The sequence below is a fragment of the Saimiri boliviensis genome, chromosome 7 (assembly GCF_048565385.1).
Source record: "Saimiri boliviensis isolate mSaiBol1 chromosome 7, mSaiBol1.pri, whole genome shotgun sequence".
NCBI classification, from domain to species: Eukaryota; Metazoa; Chordata; class Mammalia; order Primates; family Cebidae; genus Saimiri; species Saimiri boliviensis.
Genome location: NC_133455.1, coordinates 121433541 through 121458522, shown reverse-complemented (window position 1 = coordinate 121458522; position 24982 = coordinate 121433541). Strand labels below are relative to the sequence as shown.

Below are 24982 nucleotides of genomic sequence, written 5' to 3'. Positions count from 1 at the left end.
AAATGAGCTACAAATCAATTCCCTGAAAAGCAGGCATGCATGTAAAATGATGCTATTACATTACGGTAAATGAAGATTTTTAAAAATTTATTTATAGTCTGTATATTGACTACAGTTTTACCTTTTGCTAAAGGAAGCTATAACATAAAGTTACAGTTTCAAGCATGGGAGGGTAATAAAATTAAGTACATCATTTTAAAAATACTTCTTATATGTTTATTCTGTGCCAGGCAATGTTCTAGAGACTGGCAATCCAGCAATGAACTAAACAAAATGAACAATATACATTATATGTTACTAAAAAACTGTTTTCCTTATAATACAAATACACAAATCTAATAATAAATTCTACATAGCCAAATTACTTAGTCCCTATTGCTTTCGGAGGCTCAGTGAAATTTAAACCAAACCTAAACACGTCCTAAGCAATATAACCTAAGCAGAGACAACCACTAAAGATGAGGGTATACATTTTAAAGGATAAAAAGGCAATACTTCTCTTAATATAAGCAGCCTAGAAAATAAAGAAGTGACTCAGAAAATTTTAAAGGACTTTAAACAGTTTGAAAATTCCAAAGTGAACTTCAAGAAAAAAGTGCCTCTCTTTCCACACAAATGCTTATCAACTTAGGACAATAAAAAATTCCAAGTCTTATAACCATTCCTACCACAGTAGGCTAGGTGGATGATCAACAGGTTAACTCATCTCAACTTAAAAATAATTTTATTTCTTACTTTCCAGTAGCAGAGTTCACGTCTGAGTGTTTATATCCAAAGTCAGAATACTACCACCTTAACTTCTATTGCCTGCTTATTATTAAGGTTTACTTAAGTTTTTCTTGCTAAATTTGGTCAGGGATCAATCAAAGCATTTTATTCACATATTCTCTACTATGAAAAATAGTCTAGCCATCTCCCATTTGGCAAAGAGTCAAATAAATTTTCCACTAATGCTACCTAGTTGGACATAGTTTGTGGTAAAATCACAAGAGCAAATGATTGCAATATGAAAAAGGATGGAAGAAAAATTGCTAAGGTTTTAAAGAAAATTAACCTTTAGGAAAAAAAGACTAAAATTAAATACTGAAAATGTAAATCAGGTGCAGTACTGTATTTGCCTAAACCAGAAGCATCTTCTAGATGCATTACACGTAAGTGCTGAAAGTGTGAAGAAAAAAGTCTTAAAGCAGTAATCTTCTAAACTTCAAATTTCACATGCTTTCTGCAATGCAGTTCTAATATAATTGTAAATGTATTATTTTTTATTCACTAGCCTTTTAGTCAGGAATGTTAGAAATACCCTATTATGAAGACTCGAAGGTTAAATCCAAACATTAACATCTCTTACATAATGACTAACAGCAATAATACTACTAATTATCTCCTGTGCCAAACTGCAACAGTTCCAGTGTCTGGTCATAATAACTATAAACATTCTCAAAGGTTTGTCTTTAAGTTATCATAAATCCAAAAAATGACATGAAGGGCAATAAACCAATCTTCAATTTCATCCCCATTTTTAATAGACAAATGCCTGTACGTATCATCAGAATTACACTGCTCTCTCAGACCACCAGATCCAGCAATGTAAGTTCTTATGCTAACTGCACACAGTAAAGTCTTCAAAGCCTAAAGGACAATTTTCCTCATCTTTACAGCATGTTTTAGAACCAGTAACACAAAACTGTGTGAGAATACAATCTTCTGGGCAGGATGAACAGAAATACTATCAAGGACACAGCTTAAAGGAGAGAACATAGTTGTACTGGGCCAACAAATCAGGTTTGGCTGGGAAACGGTAAATCATCTGACAGCATATACAAAGAAAAATACTTAAGCCAGTAACAGACATTCTTGTAGGCCAAAATGTATTCAAATGAAAACAAGATTCTTCTTTTTAATCATACTACTCAAGCACTTTCTACTTTAAAATACTATATACTTAATATAAATACTGAATATTATTTTAGCATTTAAAAAATTTTCAACTCTGCTTTTCTACAACTATATCCTCTCATCTATGGAATGATCTCTACATGTCTCCACATACATCCATTACTGTATATTTTACCATAAAATCCAAAAGTACTTCTATGTTTCAAATTCAGAGAAATTAAAATAAGGCATACAGTCATACAAATTTATAACCCATTCAAATTCAGAGACAATTTTTTCTTCTTTTATATGGTTATTTTACCCTGAAAGTTAGATGAGAACAAATTAAATTCCACCTGACTACTTATTAAGGGATTTCTACATGTTAGACCACCAATCAACTGTAATCTACATAATAACACCAAACTGAAAAAAAAAATGAAACTCTAAAATAATTTCCACTTAAGCACTTAAAATAATTAGGAATAAATTCAGTAAAAGACATCCAACACGTCCTACACTGAAAACTATAAAACACTGCAGAGGCTGGCCGGACCCAATGCCTCATACCTATAATCCCAGCAACTGGGGGGGCTGAATTGGGTGGATCACCTGAGGTCATGAGGTCAAGACCAGCCTGACAAACGTGGCGAAACCCAGCTAAACACAAAAATTAGCCAGGCATGGTGGCAAATGCCTATAATCCCAGCTACTCAGGTGACCGAGACAGGAGAATTGCTTGAACCCAGGAGGCGGAGGTTGCAGTGAGCAGAGATCACTCCACCGAACTCCAGCCCAGGCAACAGAGAAAGATTCTGTCTCAAAAAAAAAAAAAGTATAGATATATGGATCAATGCAATAATAAAAAGACCCACTCATTTTCAGACAATTGATTTTCAACAAAAGTCAAAGTAACTAAATAAGGAAAGGATAGTCTTTTCACCAAATGGTGCTTGAACTGGATATTCATATGGAAAAGGAGAACCTCAAATTTCACCACACATCATATAAAAAAAATTAACTTGAAATAGATCATAGATTTAAATGTAGTGTCTAAAACTGTAAGGCTTCCAAAATAAACAAAGGTGAAAATCTTTACAATTTGGTGTTGCTAAATACTTCTTAAGACACAAAAAACAGGCCGGGCATGGTGGCTCACGCCTGTAATCCAAGCACTTTGGAGGCCAAGACGGGCAGATCACCTGAGGTCAGGAGTTCAAGACCAGCCTGGCCAACACGGTGAAACCTCGTCTTAAAAAAATGAAAAGGGCCGGGCGCGGTGGCTTACACCTGTAATCCCAGCACTTTGGGAAGCCGAGACGGGTGGATCATGAGGTCAAGAGATCGAGAGCATTCTGGTCAACATAGTGAAACCCCGTCTCTACTAAAAATACAAAAAATTAGTTGGACATGGTGGCGCGTGCCTGTAATCCCAGCTACTCAGGAGGCTAAGGCAGATTTGCCTGAACCCAGGAGGCGGAGGTTGCGGTGAGCCGAGATCATGCCATTGCACTCCAGCCTGGGTAGCAAGAGCAAAACTCTATCTGATTAAAAAAAAAAAAAAAAAAAAAGACACAAAATATACTAACCATAAGTAAAAAGTGATAAAGTAGACTCAACAAAATTAAGAAACACCTGCTCTTCCAAACACTGTTAAGAAAATGAAAGGCAAGCCACAGAACAAAAGAATACAGTCATCTCTCTGTATCCTTGGGGGACTAGTTTCAAGAACACCCAAAACTGGACACCAAAATTTGAGATGATCAAGTCCCTTATTTTAAAAAGGCATAGGCCGAGCGCGGTGGCTCAAGCCTGTAATCCCAGCACTTTGGGAGGCCAAGGCGGGTGGATCACGAGGTCAAGAGATCGGGACCATCCTGGTCAACATGGTGAAACCCCGTCTCTACTAAAAATACAAAACATTAGCTGGGCATGGTGGCGCGTGCCTGTAATCCCAGCTACTCAGGAGGCTGAGACAGGAGAATTGCCTGAACCCAGGAGGCGGAGGTTGCGGTGAGCCGAGATCGTGCCATTGCACTCCAGCCTGGGTAACAAGAGCGAAACTCCGTCTCAAAAAAAAAAAAAAAAAAAAAGAGGCATCATATTTGCATATAACCTATGCACATCTTCGTTATACTTTATTTAAACCAATCTCTAGATTACTTAAAATATCAAATATGATTAAATGTTATAAAAACACTTGTGATACTGTATTTTTATTTGTATTATTTTTTATTCTCATATTGTCTTTTGTTTTACCATTTTCCGAGATTGGTTGAATCCGTGGATGTGGAATTCTCAGACAGCAGGGCCGACTGTATATCCAAAATTCACATGGCTAACAAAGTACTGGTATCCACACACATAAAGAACTTGTAACTCGGTAATTTTTAAAACTCTGTTCTTAAAATGAATTAAGAATTAGACACTTCACCTAACAAAAGGATATGCAAATGGCCAATAAACACATGAAAAAAATGTTCAACACCATTTGCTATTAGAAAAATGCAAATAAGGTGGAGCATGGTGGCAGACACGTATAACCCCAGCACTTTGGGAGACTGCTGAGGCTGGAGGATCAGTTGAGCACAGGAGTTAAAGACCAGCCTTGGCACAGAGAGAGATCCCATTTCTATATAAATATTTTTACAAAATAAAATTAGCTGGATGTGGTAGCATACACCTGTAGTCCCAGCTACTTGGGAGGCTAGGGTGGAAGGAGTCCTTGAGGCTAGGAAATCAAGGTTACAGTGAGCCAGGATCACACCAACCTGGGCAACAGACAAGACCCTGTCGCAAAACAAAAAACAAAAAATTTAAAAAGAAAAAATGTAAATAAAAACCACGATAAAACACTACTCATGCCGGGCGCGGTGGCTCAAGCCTGTAATCCCAGCACTTTGGGAGGCCGAGGCGGGTGGATCATGAGGTCAAGAGATCGAGACCATCCTGGTCAACAAGGTGAAACCCCGTCTCTACTAAAAATACAAAAAATTAGCTGGGCATGGTGGCGCATGCCTGTAATCCCAGCTACTCAGGAGGCTGAGACAGGAGAATTGCCTGAACCCAGGAGGCGGAGGTTGCGGTGAGCCGAGATCGCGCCATTGCACTCCAGCCTGGGTAACAAGAGCGAAACTCCGTCTCAAAAAAAAAAAACAAGCAAACAAACAAAAAAAAACCACTCACACTGAAAAAAAAAAGTTAAAATTAAAAACACAACATATAACACAAATGAGATTACAGGAAAATAAAATGGTACAATCAGGTTGAAAAACTGTTTCACTTATTTAGAAACTGCAAAATATACACCGTATGACTCAGCAATTCTACTCCTATTTGCCCAAGAGAAATAGAAAGACTTGTTCATGAACGTTCATTGCCACTTCAATCATAATAGCCAAAAACTGGAAACCCAAATATCAGGTGAATGAAGAAACAAACTGTGGTATAGCCATACTACAGTGAATACTACTCAGCAATAAAAAGCAACAAACTATTGGAACACAAAGCACCATGGAGGGCTCTGGAAAACATGCAGAGTGAAAGCTGCCAAACATTAAGGAATACGTACAGCATGATTCCAATTATACAAACATTTTTTACACACACACACACACACACACACACACACACAATTTTTTGAGACAGGGTCTCACTGTGTCACTAGGCTAGACAGCAGTGGCATGATCCTAGTCCACTGCAGCCTCGAACTCCTGGCTCAAGTGATCCTCCCCACTTCAGCATCCCAAAGTGATGGGAATATGGACATGAGCTACAATGCCCAGCCCACTTACATGAAATTCCATTACCTTAATTAGGGTGATGGTTATCTGGGTGTGTACATTATCAAAAGTCATCTAATTGCACACTGAAAATGAGTATATTTTGTTGTTTAAATTATACTTCAGTAAAGTTGAATTTCAACGCTAATAAAACAGTAAAGTTTATTTACATAAGCCTAGATTACAGAAAATTTTAGGAAACTATTATTTGAGTCACATTATTTGTATTTTGGCCAAAAAACAGTAGCCTCCTAAACAGTCTTCCTTCAATGAATACTCCCTAGTCTTTACTCCCTCAAAGTAAACAGACATTCAAAACCATTCCGGTTTCTCCAACCAAAAGCTCTTCTTGCGACCTACTTCAGAAGCATATTATTGCCTATTGCCATAAAAATGTATTAATAGAAGTTACCATGTGCCAGATGAGGTGAGGTTTTATAAATATTATCATTTAATTTTTAAAACTCTGCCTGTTACATAGGTAGCATTATCTCTATTTACCAATGACAACACTGAGGTGAAACTCTGGATAATTTCCCTAAGGTTACACAAGGTACAAAACAGAGAAGCAAGAACTGGCCCATTATACAGTGCCTCCCACAAAAGTAAGTGGTTCCTTTCTTTGTACAGCATGATGTCTTCTCTTTGAAGGAGAAGGTGAATTGCTACTTTAACACTGACAACAACTTTGAAAGGCCCAGTAGTTGACCCTTCACCTGTCATCTCCAACAATCCTTACTCCTCCAACAATCCTTACGAAGTGGGGTCCCAGTTTATAGGTGAAGAAACTGAGGTTCACGGAAATCAAGCAATTTTATCAGAACACAAACCTAAGTGGAAGACCCTGAATTCAAATCTTTATCCGTTTGACTTCAAAGTCCATGCTTTTACCACCATCTTACAGCACTTCATTAAAGGCACAAACAATGCATTATACAAACTGATAGTGGTCAAGGCTAAAAACACAATGTCTTTGAAGGAGAAAAGTCTGACTCTTTTACAGCCATATTACAATGGTTATCCTCATTTCCCAAGATCTTTAATAATGACTCTGAGTATTGTCTTTAAAACAAAGATGAGTACCAAGAAGTGTTTTGTATGACACAAAGCCAGAGACAAAAAGAAAAAAAAAAGTGTTTTGAATTTGGAATTTTTTCAGATTTTGGAATATTTGCATATACATAATAAAATCTTGGGGCTATAACCCAAGTCCAAACATGAAATGCATTTGTTTCATAGTCTGAAGGTAATTTTATACAATGTTTAATAATTCTTTGCACGAAACAAAAGTTCTGGCTGCAACTTGTCACTGGAAGTCAGGTGTGATATTTTCCACTTGGGGTGTCAAAAAAGTTTCAGGTTTGGGAGCATTGCAGATTTTAGATTTTGGGTTAAAGATAATCTGTAAATTAAAATGCTAATATAAAGAACAACAGTTCTAAATATTATAGTCAGGGAAATCCTGAAAAATCCAGGATTATATATTTTGTGCCAAAATACATCAAATATGTGAAGACTTCCTTCCATAAATTATCTGTACTATAATACCATATAACCCATTGTTTAAACTACTTCAAAAATAAAATGTGTCCAGATAAAATATGCGGCATATCAACCTTTCGAGCAAAATCAAAACTCTACTTTGAAAGTGATAACGCACCTTTCTCCCATTATTAAATAACAATCATTCAGGGCTCTATCTCATCTCACATATTACCTCCAGAACACAAGTCCGTTTTATGTTTTGCTTTATAATGCTGCCGATGGAAAATTCAAGGAAGTGGTTAGTTACCTTTTTCAATATTGCAAGTCTAAGAAATCTAAAAATAAACTTCATCTACAATCTTTCTCAATATTGCTCAATTCCACTAAATCATAAGGCCTTTTCCTGACCACCAGTATGAGAAAGAAATAAAAAGAAAAAACTTCCAATATACATCTGAAAGCCTCAGCAGCAACACTTCTTAGAATAAATGTGTAATAAAAACCCACTTACAAGGAAAGAAAAAGTTTTCTTTCTTAAACGAAGTGATTTATAGTGTTTTATATCAAACATCTCAGAAAGTTAAGATAACTTCATGAACATAAGTTCCCTAAAGTCAAAATCATAAGTCTCAAACGTGACTGGGCACAGTGGCTCAGGCCTGTAATCCCAGCACTTCAGGAGGCCAAGGTGGGTGGATCACAAGGTCAAGAGATTAAGACCATCTTGGCCAACAGGATGAAACCCTGTCTCTACTAAAAATACAAAAACTGGCTGGGCATGGTCGCACACGCCTGTAGTCCCAGCTACTTGGGAGGCTGAGGGAGGGGAATCACTTGAACCCAGGAGGCAGAGGTTGCAGTGAGCCAAGATCACACCACTGCACTCCAGCCTGGCAACAGAGCCTCGGCCTCCCAAACTGCTGGGATTACAGGCTTGAGCCACCGCGCCCGGCCACAATAGGCATTTTCACGTCACAATGTATAGCTCTAGCTTATTCTCTTAATATCTACAAAAAATTCTGAAGTCTAAACACATATAATTTTTAACATTTAGATTGTTTTAACTTTTTTCAGTAGTCAAGCAGAGTTCCTAAGAGTTTTTAATAAACATTTTAATAAACATTTGGAAGACAGTTCACAGAAGGCTTACTAACCTGGGAAGTTTTGAATACCTGTGTAGGAGTCACAGGAAAATGTCCCCTTTGCTCTCTAATGGTTCACTGAAAACCCAACTCACAAAAGGGAGATCAACTGAAGAAATGGAGTAACAAATTTATTAATGTACATGAGGAGAACCAGAGTGATCACCCCCAGATTTCTTAAATAAAACACAAAGAGGCCGGGAGCGGTGGCTCAAGCCTGTAATCCCAGCACTTTGGGAGGCCGAGGCGGGTGGATCACGAGGTCAAGAGATCGAGACCATCCTGGTCAACAAGGTGAAACCCCGTCTCTACTAAAAATACAAAACATTAGCTGGGCATGGTGGCACGTGCCTGTAATCCTAGCTACTCAGGAGGCTGAGGCAGGAAAATTGCCTGAACCCAGGAGGCGGAGGTTGTGGTGAGCCGAGATCGTGCCATTGCACTGCACCCTGGGTAACAAGAGCGAAACTCCGTCTCAAAAAAAAAAAAAAAAAACACAAAGAAAATGGTAATACGTTTTATTAAAAACACAAACCATATAAAAAGAGATAAGCCAGACTGAGAATATTCACTTAACAAACATAATCAGAGTATGTAATGAATTTAAAACTTTCTTAAATCAATTTAGAAAGACCACCCAAATGGTTACGGAAGGAAAACAACAGCCAATTCAAGAAACGAACACTTGAACAGTCATCTAATATTTGAAAACATACTCAACCCCATAATCAAAAAATAAATTTAAAAACATGGTACCATTTCAAAATCATCTGATTTACAAACAAGTAAAAAGTCTCACAATGCCATGAATCATAACAATCTGAAGACAGCAAATTCTCATATTCTAGTGCTAAAATATGCAAAGTGACAGCAAATTTGACAATATCCAATATAGCTAAAATAAATCCCATAACCTCCAAAATCTTCAGCCCACTAATTGTACTTCTGGGTAATTCACCACAAAGGGCTTCATTTCAAACTTAATAACCACATATATATACACATAGAAATAAAAATTTCACGAAACATTTTGTCCTTATTGTTTGCAATACAACCCAATACTTTTCTAATTCCTAAATTGATTTCACAATCCATTAGGGAGTTACAACATGCAGGTTTTTTGTTTTTTGTTTCTTCATTTGTTTTTTAAGATGGAGTTTCGCTCTTGTCGTCCAGGCTGGAGTGCAATGGCTTGATCTCGGCTCACTGAAACCTCTGCCTCCCAGGTTCAAGCGATTCTCCTGCCTCAGCCTCCCGAGTAGCTGGGATTAAAGGCACCTGCCTCCACACCCAGCTAATTTTTGTATTTTTAGTAGAGATGGGGTTTCAACACGATGGTCAGGCTCGTCTCAAACTCCTGACCTCAGGTGATCCACCCACCTCGGCCTCCCAAAGTACTGCTATTACAGGTGCAAGCCACCACATCCAATCACAATTTGAAGTTTTAAAAACTTGCCAAAGATCTTAAATGTAAACACAAGGATTCCTAATAACGAAATGTTCAAGGTAACACAGTTTTTAATACATGAAAACCTAGAAACAATCTAAATGCCTATCAACATAAGAATAAATAACTTTAATCTGGCTATATTCATATAATAGAATATAGTTTTACAGCAGATAAAAGTAATGACTATTTATTAGGTGGGCCATACGAAACTGTCATTTTTGTAGGTCAAAAATGGTTAACATATCAGCAGTTTCATAAACCAAAAAAAATTCATGAAAGGTAAGTTATAGAATAGGCAGACCCTATCATTTACATAAAATTTGAAAATATGCAAAGCAATACTACAATATGTGAATATATACCTATGTAGTAATTATATAAAAATGATCAGGCCAGAAGCAGTGGCTCACACCTGTAATCCCTGCATTTTTGGGAGGCCAAGGTGGGCACACTGCTTGCGTACAGACCAGCCTAGGCAACAGGCAAAACCCAATCTCTACAAAAAAATACAATTATTAGCCAGGCACAGTGGTGTACACCTCTATTCCCAGCTACTTGGGAGGTTGAAGTGGGAGGACAGCTTGAGCAAAGGAGATGGGCTGCAGTGACCCACGACCATGTCGCACTGTACTCTAAGCTGGGTGATAGAGTAAGACCCTGTCTTGAAAAAAAAAAAAGATCAATGCCATACTCAGGATAGTTAACTTCTGGGAAGAAAGTAAACTGTAATCCAAGCAGTTGCTTCAGCTGTATATATTTTTTTCCTCGGAAAAAAATGAGAAATATGGGAACATGCTAAGATGTGCCACAGTTGTATGGTTAATATATGAATGTTAATTTCATTGGTCTCTGTAGTCTCATGTATGTTTGAAATTTTTTTTTTTTAAATCCTTACTGACCAAATAAAACACACATCTGCAGCCTAAATTCAAATCAACTCCCATGCAAAATGCATTTCATTGGCTTGAAATCTTAATGCTTACCCCTTACCTTTTTTTTTTTAATGTAGGGCCACTAACAACAAAACAGCTTTTATATAATGTCCAATGTAAATAGTTTCTTAAAATCTGTCAAGAGAGGATTTTACCCCTCAAAAACTGGTCTGGTTCTTCCTTCTAGTTTAGTGCTATACATTTTATCATATTTCCATTTTTACCCTCACTGCCAAGCAAATTCAAACCCAATTTTTATTCTTAGTCATTGAATTATGCTGCCACTTGGGAAAAGAATATATGCTTTGTCCTTTCCTTGATTTCTTCTTTTTACACATATTTTATTACACTTCCAGATCGTTTATTTTAAGTTACCAGAAATCCTTTCTGGAAGAACTAGGATAAAATAAATTTCAAGAAAATAAAGTCAACCTTCTGTTCCATTCTGCTAAAGTTTTCATAACGTATCCCCCACCACAAAAACGTCCTCCTTAACCAAAGGAATATATGGATACAACTAGGCACACATGTTCACTAAACTAAATTTCAAAACATACAAGATTGAAGTGAATATGCAACCAATGAAAAATAATTAGCTGATATACTAATAACAAACACCCAAAAGAAAGGCCAAAGTGTAATAAGCTAACTAATTTTGCCCCTTTAAGACCATATATTTTGCATGTTTTGTTTTCTGTACATACATATTGTGGAAATAAGAATATTCTTGGTCGGGCGCAGTGGCTCATGCCTGTAATCCTAGCACTTTGGGAGGCCAAGGCTAGCAGATCACGAAGTCAGGAGTTTGAGACCAGCCTGACCAACATGGTGAAACCCCGTCTCTACTAAAAATACATAAATTAGCCAGGCGTGGTGGCAGGCACCTATAATCCCAGCTATTCAGGAGGCTGAAGCAAGAGAATCACTTGAACCTGGAAGGTGGAAGGTGCAGCAAGCCAAGATCACGCCATTGCACTCCAGCCTGGGCGACAGAGTAAGACTCCATCTCCGAAAAAAAGAAAAAGAAAAAAAAGGAATATTCTTTTTTTTTTTTTTTTTTTTTTGAGACGGAGTTTCACTCTTGTTACCCAGGCTGGAGTGCAATGGCGCGATCTCGGCTCACCGCAACCTCCGCCTCCTGGGTTCAAGCAATTCTCCTGCCTCAGCCTCCTGAGTAGCTGGAATTACAGGCACGGGCCACCATGCCCAGCTAATTTTTTGTATTTTTAGTAGAGACGGGGTTTCACCATGTTGACCAGGATGGTCTCGATCTCTCAACCTCGTGATCCACCCGCCTCGGCCTCCCAAAGTGCTGGGATTACAGGCTTGAGCCACCGCGCCCGGCCGGAATATTCTTATATTCAATAAGTCCAATAAGAATGTGTAACACCATCAGTCAGTTACAAAGAAAATGCCATTTTGTTGTAGTCTTCCATTAAAAAACTTAAAGTGTCCTTTCCTACAGGTATTTTTCCCATGCCTGAAGATAATCTGGCAATTCTCAGAATTCAGCTTCCCTTTTCCTTCTGTCTGGACACTTAAAATGTCTAATTAAGCCAATCTATAGTATTAGCCAACATATATCCCCTTCTAACACATGATATACTCCAGTCCAGAAAACTGAAAACCAGAAGTAATGTGAAACAAATCCCCTACTTAACAAATTCCTCAACTTCCAATTTCTAAATACCAAATGTACTTGTAAAATACACTAATATTTCCTTAAAGGGCCTAAGATATCAATTAGCCCTATTTAACTCATTTTAGAGATAAGACAGACATACGCCAACGTGACAATTTTATACTGCAGTTTTTCTTTTTTTTTTTCGAGATAGAGTTTTGCTCTTGTTGCCCAGGCTGGAGTGCAGCGGCACGATCTGAGCTCATCGCAACCTCCACCTCCTAGGTTCAAGCGATTCTCCTGCCTCAGCCTCCTGAGTAGCTGAGATTACAAGCATGCACCACCACGCTCGGTTAATTTTTGTATTTTTAGTAGAGACAGGGTTTCTCTATGTTGGTCGGGCTGGTCTTGAACTCTTGACTTCAGTAATCCGCCCACCTTGGTCTCCCAAAGTGGTGGGATTACAGGCGTGAGCAACCACACCTGGCCTATACTGCATTTTTTCAAGTTTATGTCTCACAATTTGAAAAGATTATTTTTAGCAAAATTAAAGCACTTCACTCAGCAGTAAGCCCAAAGAACATGAACCAATTTAGGTTTTTAAAGGACTATTTACTCACCACCTGCTATATACCAGACCTGCCAGCAGACATGAAGAAAGTTATATGTTCCTTACCCTCAAGAAATATATCGTCTATTAGACACGCACCCAGATTCTTTTTGATCGGTGATAGCAAAACTATATGCTTTCAAAAGCCAACAAGAGAATGTAAATAGGTGGAGCAGCTCCACCTAAGGGAGTACCAGGAACAGAACGCATGCTCCACCTAAAGTAATCATAAATCAACTTCAAAAGAATGCTATTGAAACAAAACACATCTCCCAGTTAGACAGAATATACTGGAAATGTTTAACCTCCTATCAGATAAACGAAGATTTTTTTTTTTTTAAGTTTGTAATGACATAGAGAAGCTAGACCCCATCCACATTTCAGGCGAGAGTTTACATTGCTGTGACCTTTCTGGATGGCAGTCTGATGATATACATCAAAATGAAAAATGTATTTTCTTCAACTATTACAAAATTACTAAAGGGGAATTAACTTGCAATAAATATACATAAAATGTATGGACAATTTACAATCCATTTATATAATCTAAATGTCCAGCAATAAGAGCACTACAGTATTAAGTTATAGCATATCAATTCAATAATACACTAGAGAACTACTAAAAAGAACAGAGTAGATGCAGATATAAAGTAAGCCACAAATATTAATTTTAAAAACATACACACAGGGCCTGGTATGATGGCTCACACCTGTAATCCCAGCACTTTGAGAAGCCAAGGCAAGGAGAATCACTTGAGTACAGGAGTTCAAGACCAGCCTGGGCAATATAGTGAAATCTTGTCTCTATTAAAAATGCAAAAATTAGCCTGGCGTGGTGGCGTGCAACTGTAGTCCTGGCTACGTGGGAGTCTGAGGTGGGAGGACTCCTTGAGTCAAGACTGCAGTGAGCCGAGATTGTGCCATGACACTCCAGCCTGGGTGAAAGAGCAAGAGACCCTGTCTCAGAAATAAAGTAAAATAAAACACATACACCCCAAACACACACACACACAATCAGCCAAGACAGCACCACCTGCTGAGCTCCCAAGTGCTGTTTCTGGTCACATCCAGAAATACAACTCCTCACCACCGCTGAGATGCATTTGCAAGGGTCAGTGGTATGGGTTCTCTGAGAACTACTCACTGTGGATCCAGTCTACAGCCAACATGTCCTGCAGAAATTAGCTGCCCAGTAACAAACAGCAGCTACAGAATCTAATAAAGTGGATCCACTGGCTGACATTAAAGGGTTCCTACAGCAGTACTATATGCACTACAAATCACACGTGGAGGTTCTCCAATTAAAACCAAATAAACCCAGAAAAGAGCTGGCAGAACTGGTGATATTTATGGCACAGATTGGTCACTGTTACCCAGAACGTTCCCCAAGGGCTAAAAGATCTACTTTCCTACATTTACACTGTCTTGAATCAAGATCATCTAATAACATTTTGCGAAGCTTTGATCTTGCTGAAAAATAAGTATCGCATCAATCCATCAAGTTTGCTAGAGCTCTTCTTTGAACTTCCATATTGCCATAAGCTTGTGAGACTTTACATCCTCATGTTATGACTGATAGCAAGAATATTAACTGTAAAACCCAAAAATAAAGTGAATATAGTACTGCAGAATTTCATATACACCATATTAAGAGACGGCAATGTAATTGCAGCCAAGATATCTTTGGATATGATAACTGAACTCCACAAGAAACATCTGGACTGATGCCAAAACTGTCAATGTCATCACAACTGCATGTTTCAAGATACCGGTTGCTGCCTTGACATTCTTCCTAGGATAAGATGACGAAGAGAAACAAATAGGACAGACTCAAAATCTGAAGATAAAGTGACAAGAGGCCTACTACTGCAGTGTGTCACTGGGAAGAGTGGCTCCAAACACAAAACCTTGAAAAGGTTAGGAAAAGTGCCCAAGAAATAAAAGAAGAAAAAACTCAAGGTATATAAGTTTTAAGCTATTAGCCTTATTCACAATCCCCAAAGTTTTACCAAAACACTCCTGAAGCACATAGCTAAGGAGAAGTTCGAAGTAACATGATGCTCATAAGTCTTATCTCCAGATTGGCAGGAATTCATAAGCCTTCTAACTTCTATGCCTTTGGGCAAAAGTTTCTGCTGCAGCACCACAGAGAAGTAACAGAAATCATTCTGTTTGCTGAACACGTATTTCATGACCTGTTAGTCCCAGAGATCATTCAGTTACTGCTCATGACTGTGACCAACCATTATGGACAAGAACTTTGGGGAAGACATGACAGTCCAAATCAATACTATATAAGAGATAATAGCTCGAACGGGCACGGTGGCTCATGCCTGTAATCCTAGCACTTTGGGAGGCTGAGGCAAGTGGATCACAAGGTCAGGAGTTCAAGATCAGCCTGGCCAAGATGGTGAAACCCTGTTTCCACTAAAAAAAGAAAATACAAAAATTAGCTGGGCGTGATGGCAGGTTCCTGTAGTCCCAGCTACTTGGGAGGCTGAGAGATGGTGCCACTGCACTCCAGCCTGAGTGACAGAGCGAGACTCCATCTCAAAAAAAAAGGAGGTAATACTCAATGTCCCCTAGCCATGATAGAAGACCTTCCTTAAGACCTGTCCCAGTTTAAAACACACAAGGTAATAATATGACAATGTCTACTACAACTGTGATTCAGTTCTTCCAAATCCTCAGATGATGCAGAATAAATTTCAGAGTAAGCTGACAGAGACCCCAATAACTCAAGTGTAAGAATATGGCCAGGCACAATGGCTCCTGCCTGTTAAATCCAGCTATTCAAGAGGCTGAGGGAGGAGGATCGCTTGAGGCCAGAAGTTCAAGACCAGCCTGGACAACTTGGCAAAACCCCATTTCTACAAAAAAATACAAATGTTGGCCAGGCATAGTGGTGCATGCCTGTAATCCCAACTACTTGGGAAGCTGAAGTGGAAGGATCACTTGAGCCCAAGAAGCAGAGGTTGCACTGAGCTATACCACTATACTCCAGCCTGGGCAACAGAGTAAGACTCTGTCTAAAAAAATTAAAATAAAAAAGAAGAAAAAGGAAAGGATAAAAATGATAAAGATGGGTGGGGAAGCACCAGTCTCAGTGAGAAGGAGGGTGCTGCTGGTGAATCTGCTGATGAGTACAAACTGCAAGAGATCTCCAAGAAGCTGAACGGCACCTATGGAGGAGTGGAAAGCCAAAGCTAAAGGATGACTTCCAGAAAATCTGCATGGCTCAACTAAGAAAAAAATTCAGAGCTGCCCCCAGGGAAAGCTCAAGAGGAAATGTATTGAAATAGATTGTGATAAGGAGCAAGTAATTTTTTGAAACATTGACGACCTTCAAAAAAACCAAAGTCTGACAAGGAGACACGATTAGCAATTGCAATGGCTGGACAGACCAAAAAGAATTCATGAGGAAGAAAACCAAAGTGAATCCATTTTCCAAATCCAGAGATAAAGAAAAAAAAAGAACTTCGATGATTAGGTATAGCCAAAATGTCCAATCAAAAAATAAACATTCCTTTGGGAAAAAGCTGCTGCCACTATGAGATAAGGAAAGGAAGAAGGGAGGGAGGGAGAGAGGGAAGGAGGAAGGAAAGAAAAGAAGGGAGGGAGGAAGGGAAAAGAATGGAGGGAGAAAGGAAGGGAGAAAGAAAAAGAAAAGAGAGAAAAAGTAATATCCAAGCCAGTCTTCCATTCCAAAAAAAAATAAATTTTGTCATTAATCTGAAAATTAGTAAATCAAGAATGTTTACATTAAAAAGTCCAACAGCACTGTAGCTTGAAAACCACCAAAAAGCACACTTCTAAATGAATGGTTTGGTCACTTTTTTTTTTTTTTTTTTTTTTTGAGACAGTTTTGCTCTTGTTGCCCAGGCTGGAGTGCAGTGGTGTGATCTCAGCTCACTGCAACCTCCGCCTCCAAGCAATTCAAACGATTCTCCTGCCTCAGCCTCCTAAGTAGCTGGGATTACAGGGGCATGTGCTACTAAGCCCCACTATTTTTCTGAATTTTCAGTAGAAACAGGGTTTCATCATGTTGGCCAGGCTGGCCTTGAACTCCTGACCTTGGTGATCCACTTGCCTCAGCCTCCCGAAGTGCAGAGATTACAGGCATGAGCCACGATGCCCAGCCCACTTTCTTTTTTTTTTAAGAGACAAAGAGTCATGCTATGTTGCCCAGACTGGTCTCAAACTCCTGGCCTTAAGCAGTCCTCCCACCTCAACCTCTCAAGTAGCTGAGACTACAGGCACAAGTCACCATGGGGCTTGATCCCATTTTTTTAGAAAAACAACTTGCGGCCAAGTGCAATGGCTCATGCCTATAATCCCAATACTTTGAGAGGCTAAGGCGGGAGGATCGCCTGAGCCTGGGAAGTCGAGGCTGCAGAGCCATGATGGTACCAGTGCACTCCAGCCTGAGCTACAGAGAGAAATCCTAAAAAAAAAAAAAAAAACTGGAACACAGCCCTATGTAAACTATGTCTGTGGATTCGACCAAGCTTGGATCCAAAAAAATTTTTTTAATACTGCATCTGTATTTGGAATGTGCAAACTTTTTCTTGTCTTTATTCCATAAACAATACAGTGTAACAACTATTTACATAGTATTGACATTGTATTAGGTATTGTAAGTAAACTAGAAATGATACAAAGTATTTGGGAGGAGATGCACAGGTAATGCGCAAATACTATGCCATTTTATATCAGAGATTTCAGCATCTGTGGATCTTGGTATCCATGAAAGGTCCTGGAAACAACCCCTACAGACACCAAGGGATGACTGAATATCTCTGGACTCTCTAAACTTTCTACACTGAGCAATAATATAAGGAGAGGCTCTGTAGCATATTGTTAAGAATTTAGGTTCTCAAATCAGACTGCATGAATTCAAATCCTACCTCCACCAGCTATCTGCTAGCTGATAAACTTCAATAGTTACTTAATTTTTCTCCTTGCCTTAGTTTCCTCACCTGTATAACAGAAATCATAGTATGTACTCACAGAGCTGCCACAGCCATTAAATGATTCAATACATGTAAAGTAGTGGAAAATTGTCTAGTACATAGTTAAGTGTTCAATAAACGTTAAGTATCAGCATCTTCATTACCAAGAATTTCATAATTCCTGAATTTTCTTTTTAAATCTTGACTGGTAAGACAAATCAGGAACACCTAGTTCACAGCCCCTTTCTAGAAAGACTGCAAATGCAGAAAATACAAAAGCATTCAAAAACCAAATGCAATCTGAGTCACAGCACCAAAAAAAAAAGAAAGAAAGAAAATACAAATAATGACATACTTTTTTAAAAAGCAGATTACACGGCCAAGCGGTTGCTCACAGCTGTAATCCCAGCACTTTGGGAGGCAAAGGTGAATCTAGGTATTACAGGGTGAATCACCTGAGGTCAGGAGTTTGAGACCAGTCTGGACAACATGGTAAAATTCCGTCTCTACTAAAAATACAAAAAAAGAAAAGAAGAAAATTAGCCAGGCATGGTGGCGAGTGCCTGTAATCCCATCAACTCAGGATGCTGAGTCTGGAGAATCGCTTCAACCCCAGGAGGTGCAGGTTGCAGTGAGCCGAGATCACCCCATTGCACTCCAGCCTGGGCAACAAGAGCAAAATTCTGCCCCCCCGCCCCCGCCAAAAAAAGAAAAGAAGCAATTACAAACCAACATTTAACAATGTGAGTTCAGAGTTCATTTATATAAAAAATAATCACCAACAGGTTCTATAATCACACAAAAACAATCCCTGAGCGGTGTACTTGTAGATAATTTTTACTTTCTCCTTTACAATTTAGGGACTCATTTTAGTTTTCAACATTGACTATGTATCAGTTTTAACGAAGCTGGGCAAACTTTTTCTATTAAGGGTCACATTGTAAACAAATATTTAGGTATTACAGGCCATATGGGTCTCTGGCACAACTAATCAACTCTGCTGCTGTACCACAAAAGACACCACAGACAATATCTAAACGACAGCATATGGCTATGTTCTAACAAAAACTTTTTTTTTTTTTTTTTGAGATGGAGTTACCCTCTTGTTGCCTAGGCTGGAGGGCAATGGCACAATCTCCACTCACTGCAACCTCCACCTTCCAGGTTCAAACAAACCATTCTGCCTCAGCCTCCAGGGTAGCTGGGATTACAGGCATGTGCCAACACACCGGACTAATTTTCGTAGTTTTAATAAATATGGGCTTTCACTATGCTGGCCAGGCTGGTCTCAAACTCCTGACCTCAAGTTATATGCCCTCCTCAGCCTCCCAAAGTGATGGGATTACCCGCATGTGCCACCGTGCCAGGCCTAATAACATCTTTATTTACAAAAAGAGATAACTGGCAAGACTTGGCCTGCAGGCTGTAAAATTTGTCAATCTGTGAAAAAAAGAATAAAATTATTTTCATTTTGGGAAACGAAATGTGATTTATACTTTAAAAAAAAAAAAGGTTCACCAGCTAAACTGATATTGTTGATAGTAAACCCCAATCATTTATAAATTCATACAAGGAGCCTAAGAGATATGGGGGAAAAAAAAACTCTTAAAGGCTCTGGAAATCCTACTTTCATTTCTCGTGCCAAATAAAAAGAGGAAATCTGCTAATCAGACCAAAGACTAGATAGGAACGTATGTATACTGGTGGGCAGTTACAATCAGAAGTTAGAAGAAATATGTCTCTCACATTTAACTTGCAACTTTTTCAAATTTCCTAATTCACCAACAAGCAGCTGCCACATGTGTGGAAATCTTTACTGATGAATTTTGGTTACAGATCATCACAATCAGCACGCTGACAACAAATTTATAAGAACGGATGAAAACATCCAGGAATTACCTAAGAGTCGTTTAAGGAGACACAACAATGGCCTTTGGTAAGAGGACACTTCAAACATTACAACTGCCAAGATTTATAATCTCCCCGCAAAAAAATAAAGCTATGGGTAGAAGGAATTTTTTTCTGAAGGAATTTTTAACATTTCGTTTGGAAAAGTTTTGTGATCAAATGATTTTAAATGTTATGACAGATTTCTTGGCGTGTAAAGGGATTCCCTTGGTGAGAGGAAGGGGTGGTTAAAAAGTCTGCTTTGGAACATAAATAGGGACAATAACCAAGTCTCAGAAACCCAGAGTCAAAAAATTCAAAGACCATCCTACTTAAAAAAAAAAAGAAATAAATAAAAAATGTCAACAACCTGCAATGAAGTCACTGTACCCCATAACATCCCAATTAGGAATTTAAACCTTTCTACCAAAATTCCCTTTTGGACCATTTTACGAAGTTGTCAAAATTTCAGAGGCAAACGTTTAAATCAAGGTCGAAAGCCAGGAGGAGAAAAAAGACTATCAGTTTCCAAACCAAACTCTCTCCGAGCTCCCTAAAAACTGATTTGTAATCCTGTTAGCAGTAATTTTAAAAGAAGCCAACATTGACGGACCGGGGCTTAGGAGAACAGGACCCAAGGTACCAAGAAGGCTGCCTGACGCGCCACCAGAGAAAGGCGAGGAGCTCTGCCCACCCCAGTCACTGAAAGAAGTGCTTGGGGAGCCCATCCCAAGCCTCCACCAAAGAAATTCCTGTAAGAGACAGAAGAGACGGAGACGAAGAGGGGCGGGCAGATCCTCTCCGCGGACAGTGAGCCGGAGCAACTGCACCCGAAGGTGCGCAGAGCTGACGGCGGCGGGCTCCGACCCTTCGCCGCTACAGACGCGACGAGGCGGGCGGTGGGCGCCGGGCTCCTCCACTGCGGTCGCAAGGAGGGCGGCTCCAGGCCCCCCACGGCCGCCCGTCGGACCACCGCACCCCGCGCCGGGCGGCAGGTCAGACTTAGGGATCAAGTTGCGGGCCTGGCCGAACGCGCACTCTCCGGCCCGCGCCGGAGACACTCGCCGCCTCAGCCCTCACCTCCCCCCGACCCCAGGCTCTCCCTCTGAGCCCAAACGGCGCCCACACTCCAGAGACCCTCACCCGGAGCCGGTCGCCGCCTCGCCGCGCCTCCCGGACTTCTCGGGAACCAGTGCTGAGGGGAAGGGGAAGGAGGGGGGAACGGAAGAGGGAGGGGGCCCAGCCCGGTGTAGCCGCCGCCGCTGCCGCCGCCGCGATGCCGCTTCTGGAATCGCGCTCGCCCCGCCGCGACCGCGACCGCCTCCGCCACCGCCGCCGCGTCTCCCCGCCCCCACGTCGCCGTGACGCGCATCGCACGAGGCGGTTCGAGCCAATAAGACTACACTCCGTGCGCAGCCGCGCTGTCCTAAACCGGAAGCTGCCCCTCTGACCGCTCTAGAACCTGGGTGCATCGTGGGAGCTGTAGTTCCGCTAGGAGCTCAGCAGAAACTCTACGGTACGTCGAGGGACGGAGGAACGTACGCTCATTAGGCGCTCACACAACGCCTCGGAGTTTTTGCTCCCACCGAAAAAGGAAGCAATTTAGAGCTGAGAAGGAGAAAGCCGCCCTGGCTTGAGGATGCTTTTCCCAGTCTCTGTGGATACTGGCTACACACTTTGGGCGAGAGCCAGAATTTAGTGGATTTAGGCTGCAGCATGTGTCTCTGCCAAGGGCTGATAGGATGCTGAGCGTCGTCTGTGAAGATTTCGAAAATAAATCCGAAAGCATTAGCCAACTTTTACCCAGAGCAATAATGTTTGCCTTTTATTACCTTATTAAAGATTTATAATTTATGCTCTACCACTTCTATTTAAAAAAAAAAAAAACTCTTAAAATACATATTACTTCAGAGCGATTTTTTAAATATTGTTAGTTTAATGGTATATCAGAAATTACTTAAGCACCAAATACCTGTGTCCATCTACGCAGAATGAGTTAAGTAATTTTCTACAAGTGAGCTTTACATTGAGTTCTAACTTCTTAGAAGCCAAAAACAGATTTGGTTACATATTTATTCTATCAGGAAAGTGAATATAGGTGTGAGTCTGCATACAAAAATAGTTCTTTACATTCAGTAGGAGGAATTTATCACATTCTTCAGGCGTAAGTGCTTTAACTATCAAAATTCCGGTTACTGACTAAAGGAAGTCCATAGGATTTAGGGACAGCCTGTGCCACGGCTTATTGTCCTTCCAGTTGTACCACAGCAAGAGATAACAAAGGGTGTAGGAAAACGCTGCCGATAGGTCGTAAGGGAGCTGGAGTATTATATGTGAAGACAAAAAAAAAAAATACAGAAGTCTTCATTATGGAAATGTAAATTTTTAAAAGTATAGCTACTGAAATCACAAAGGACATAATTAAGGGCCGGGCGCGGTGGCTCACATCTGTAATCCCAGCACTTTGGGAAGCTGAGGCGGACAGATCATCTGAGGTCAGGAGTTCCAGACCAGCCTGGCCAACATGATAAAACCCCGTCTCTACTAAAAACACAAAAAAATTAAAGGTTGCAGTGAGCCAAGATCGCGCTACTGCACTCCACTGTGGTCGACAGAGAGAGACTCTGCTTCAGGAATGAATGAATAAATAAATAAATAAATAAATAGGCCATAATACAGAACTAAGGCCTACTCATTTAAGCTTGAAAGAAATAAGACTAGTATAAATTAAAATTAGGAAATAAATTTTAAAGGAACTAATTTCCTCCAAGGAGTAGTTTGCATTGAAAATACAAATTTTTTTAGGTTTACATAATTCATGAAATAATAATGACTTTCATGTTCCCAGGTAAAGTTATAAAGCTCTAGGGGTTGAAATCAAGGAAGACAACTGTACACCTCCTCAGAACATCAGAAACAGAATATAGGCATTTCTGGATTGCGAATTTGACCAATTACACCAACTCACATAGAGTAGACATGAGAAGTGTAAGATTCTTAGTCTTAATAAACGGTCCACTAAGGGTGACAGAACTACAACAAAAAAGATAATTTTTTTTTTAAGACAGGGTTTTACCATGTTGGTCAGGCTGGTCTTGAACTCCCGACCTCAGGTGATCCGCCCACCTTGGCCTCCAAAGTGCTTGGATTACAGGCGTGAGCCACCACGCCCATCCAGAAGATAATTTTTTTGAAAAAGAGATTTTTCAAGGCCAGGCGTGGTGGCTCAAGCCTATAATCTCAGTACTCTGGGAGGCCAAGGCAGGTGGATCACGAGGTCAAGGGATCGAGACCATCCTAGTCAACAAGGTGAAACCCCGTCCCTACTAAAAACACAAAAATTAGCTGGGCATGGTGGCATGCACCTGTAGTCCCAGCTACTCGGGAGGCTGAGGCAGGAGAATTGCTTGAACCCAGAAGGCAGAGGCTGCGATGAGCCGAGATCGCTCCATTGCACTCCAGCCTGGGTAACGGGTGAAACTCCATCTCAAAAAAAAAAAAAAGAGATTCTTCAAAAGATCTCCAATCTTTCCTGCATCCCTTTCTCTTAAAGTCTCTGCTTTGGGCCGGGCGCGGTGGCTCAAGCCTGTAATCCCAGCACTTTGGGAGGCCGAGGCAGGTGGATCACGAGGTTGAGAGATCGAGACCATCCTGGTCAACATGGTGAAACCCCGTCTCTACTAAAAATACAAAAAATTAGCTGGGCATGGTGGCATGTGCCTGTAATCCCAGCTACTCAGGAGGCTGAGGCAGGAGAATTGCTTGAACCCAGGAGGCGGAGGTTGCGGTGAGCCGAGATCGCGCCATTGCACTCCAGCCTGGGTAACAAGAGCGAAACTCCATCTCAAAAAAAAAAAAAAAAAAAAAAAAAAAAAAAAAGACTCTGCTTTGACAGGCCAAGTGTAGTGGCTCACATCTGTAATCCCAGCACTTTGGGAGGCCAAGGCAAGCGGATCATTTGAGGTCGGGAGTTCAAAACCAGCCTGACCAACGTGGAAAAAGCCCATCTCTACTAAAAAATACAAAATTAGCTGGGCGTGGTGGCACATGCCTGCAATTCCAGCTATTCAGGAGGCTGAGGCAGGAGACTCGCTTGAACCCGGGAGGTAGAGATTGCGGTGAGCTGAGATCATGCCATTGTCCTCCAGCCTGGTCAACAAGAGCGACCCCCCCATCTCAAAAAAAAGAAAAAAGAAAAAAAGAAGCAGCAGCAGCTACCTCTGGAACAGTTCACTGTGTACTGAACCAGGTGAAAGACAGCCTTAACGTTTTCCCCAGAGTTTCATACCTTGTTCTCGGTCCCCTACCTTGATCCCATTCACAGATCACTACTGCCAGTTCCTGATGCTCAGATAGTGACTAACAAACCACATCATTTCCTCAAAATGCCCACACCTCCTTAGCTATTGAGGATGTTGCCACTGTCCCTGACCTGAACACCTGAGGAACATTCCCCTGATCCCCCACATCCATAAGGCTGGCTTCACCCTTAACCTTTATCTAAATGTCACCATTAAATATGCCAAAGCAGATTTTTCAGGCCCTCTCCCTGACCATACTTCAGTTACTAATCTTTATACATTTTCTTCTGATTAGCTGTCCAAAAAACAATAAAAATGTAGTAAAATTATCTATGCTCCAGCATCAGCTGCAGATCTTGAGAATCTCTGTTCTCTCCATTCTTAGGGTAACATACTACTCCACAGGAGGGTAGAGTCCCTTCTCTTCTACAGCACCAAAAATGATTCCCTTCCACCTCTACTCCACATGACAGTCACCAGTGACCCAACAGTGCCCTGTGGCTCAACTAGTCCAATGGAGTCATCTCTACAATTATTAGATGTTATTGAAAAGAAAGACGCATCACTAGGTGAGTCACATTCATAATCCAGTGTGGCTTCAGTGACACTATAGTATGTTGCTGACATGATGGACAGAGTTAAACTCCATTGTGATATGCAAGGCAATAGCCAATGAGTATTGAATATATATGTATAGGGCATGCTAGTGTGCACCTGTAGTCCCAGCTACTCCAGAAGCCAAAGCTGGAGGGTCACTTGAGCCCAGGAGTTCCAGGCTGCAGTGAGCTATGATGGCACCACTGCACTCCAACCTGGGCAACAGAGTGAGACCCTATCTCTTAAAAAAAAAAAAAAAATGTATGTATATGTATTTAAAGCTTCAAGCAAATGAACATTCAGCTTTCAAATATTTTTTTTCCATAAAAATAGAGACACACCGGGCGC

The 24982-nt window shown here is 40.4% G+C and overlaps 1 protein-coding gene across 2 annotated transcripts in view; it reads right to left on the bottom strand.

The window, feature by feature from the left end:
* Positions 1-21087, bottom strand: part of ADIPOR2 (adiponectin receptor 2) — a 91988-nt gene extending 70901 nt beyond the window's left edge. The window contains exons 1-2 of one of the 2 annotated variants that reach the window (XM_074403337.1): positions 20880-21087; positions 18205-18358 (exon numbers count right to left, since the gene is read on the bottom strand). The gene's annotated coding sequence lies outside the window, so the exon portion shown is untranslated. The remainder of the gene's footprint in view (positions 1-18204; positions 18359-20879) is intronic. The other variant, XM_010345065.3, reaches the window with a different exon arrangement.
* Positions 21088-24982: the final 3895 nt, after the last annotated feature.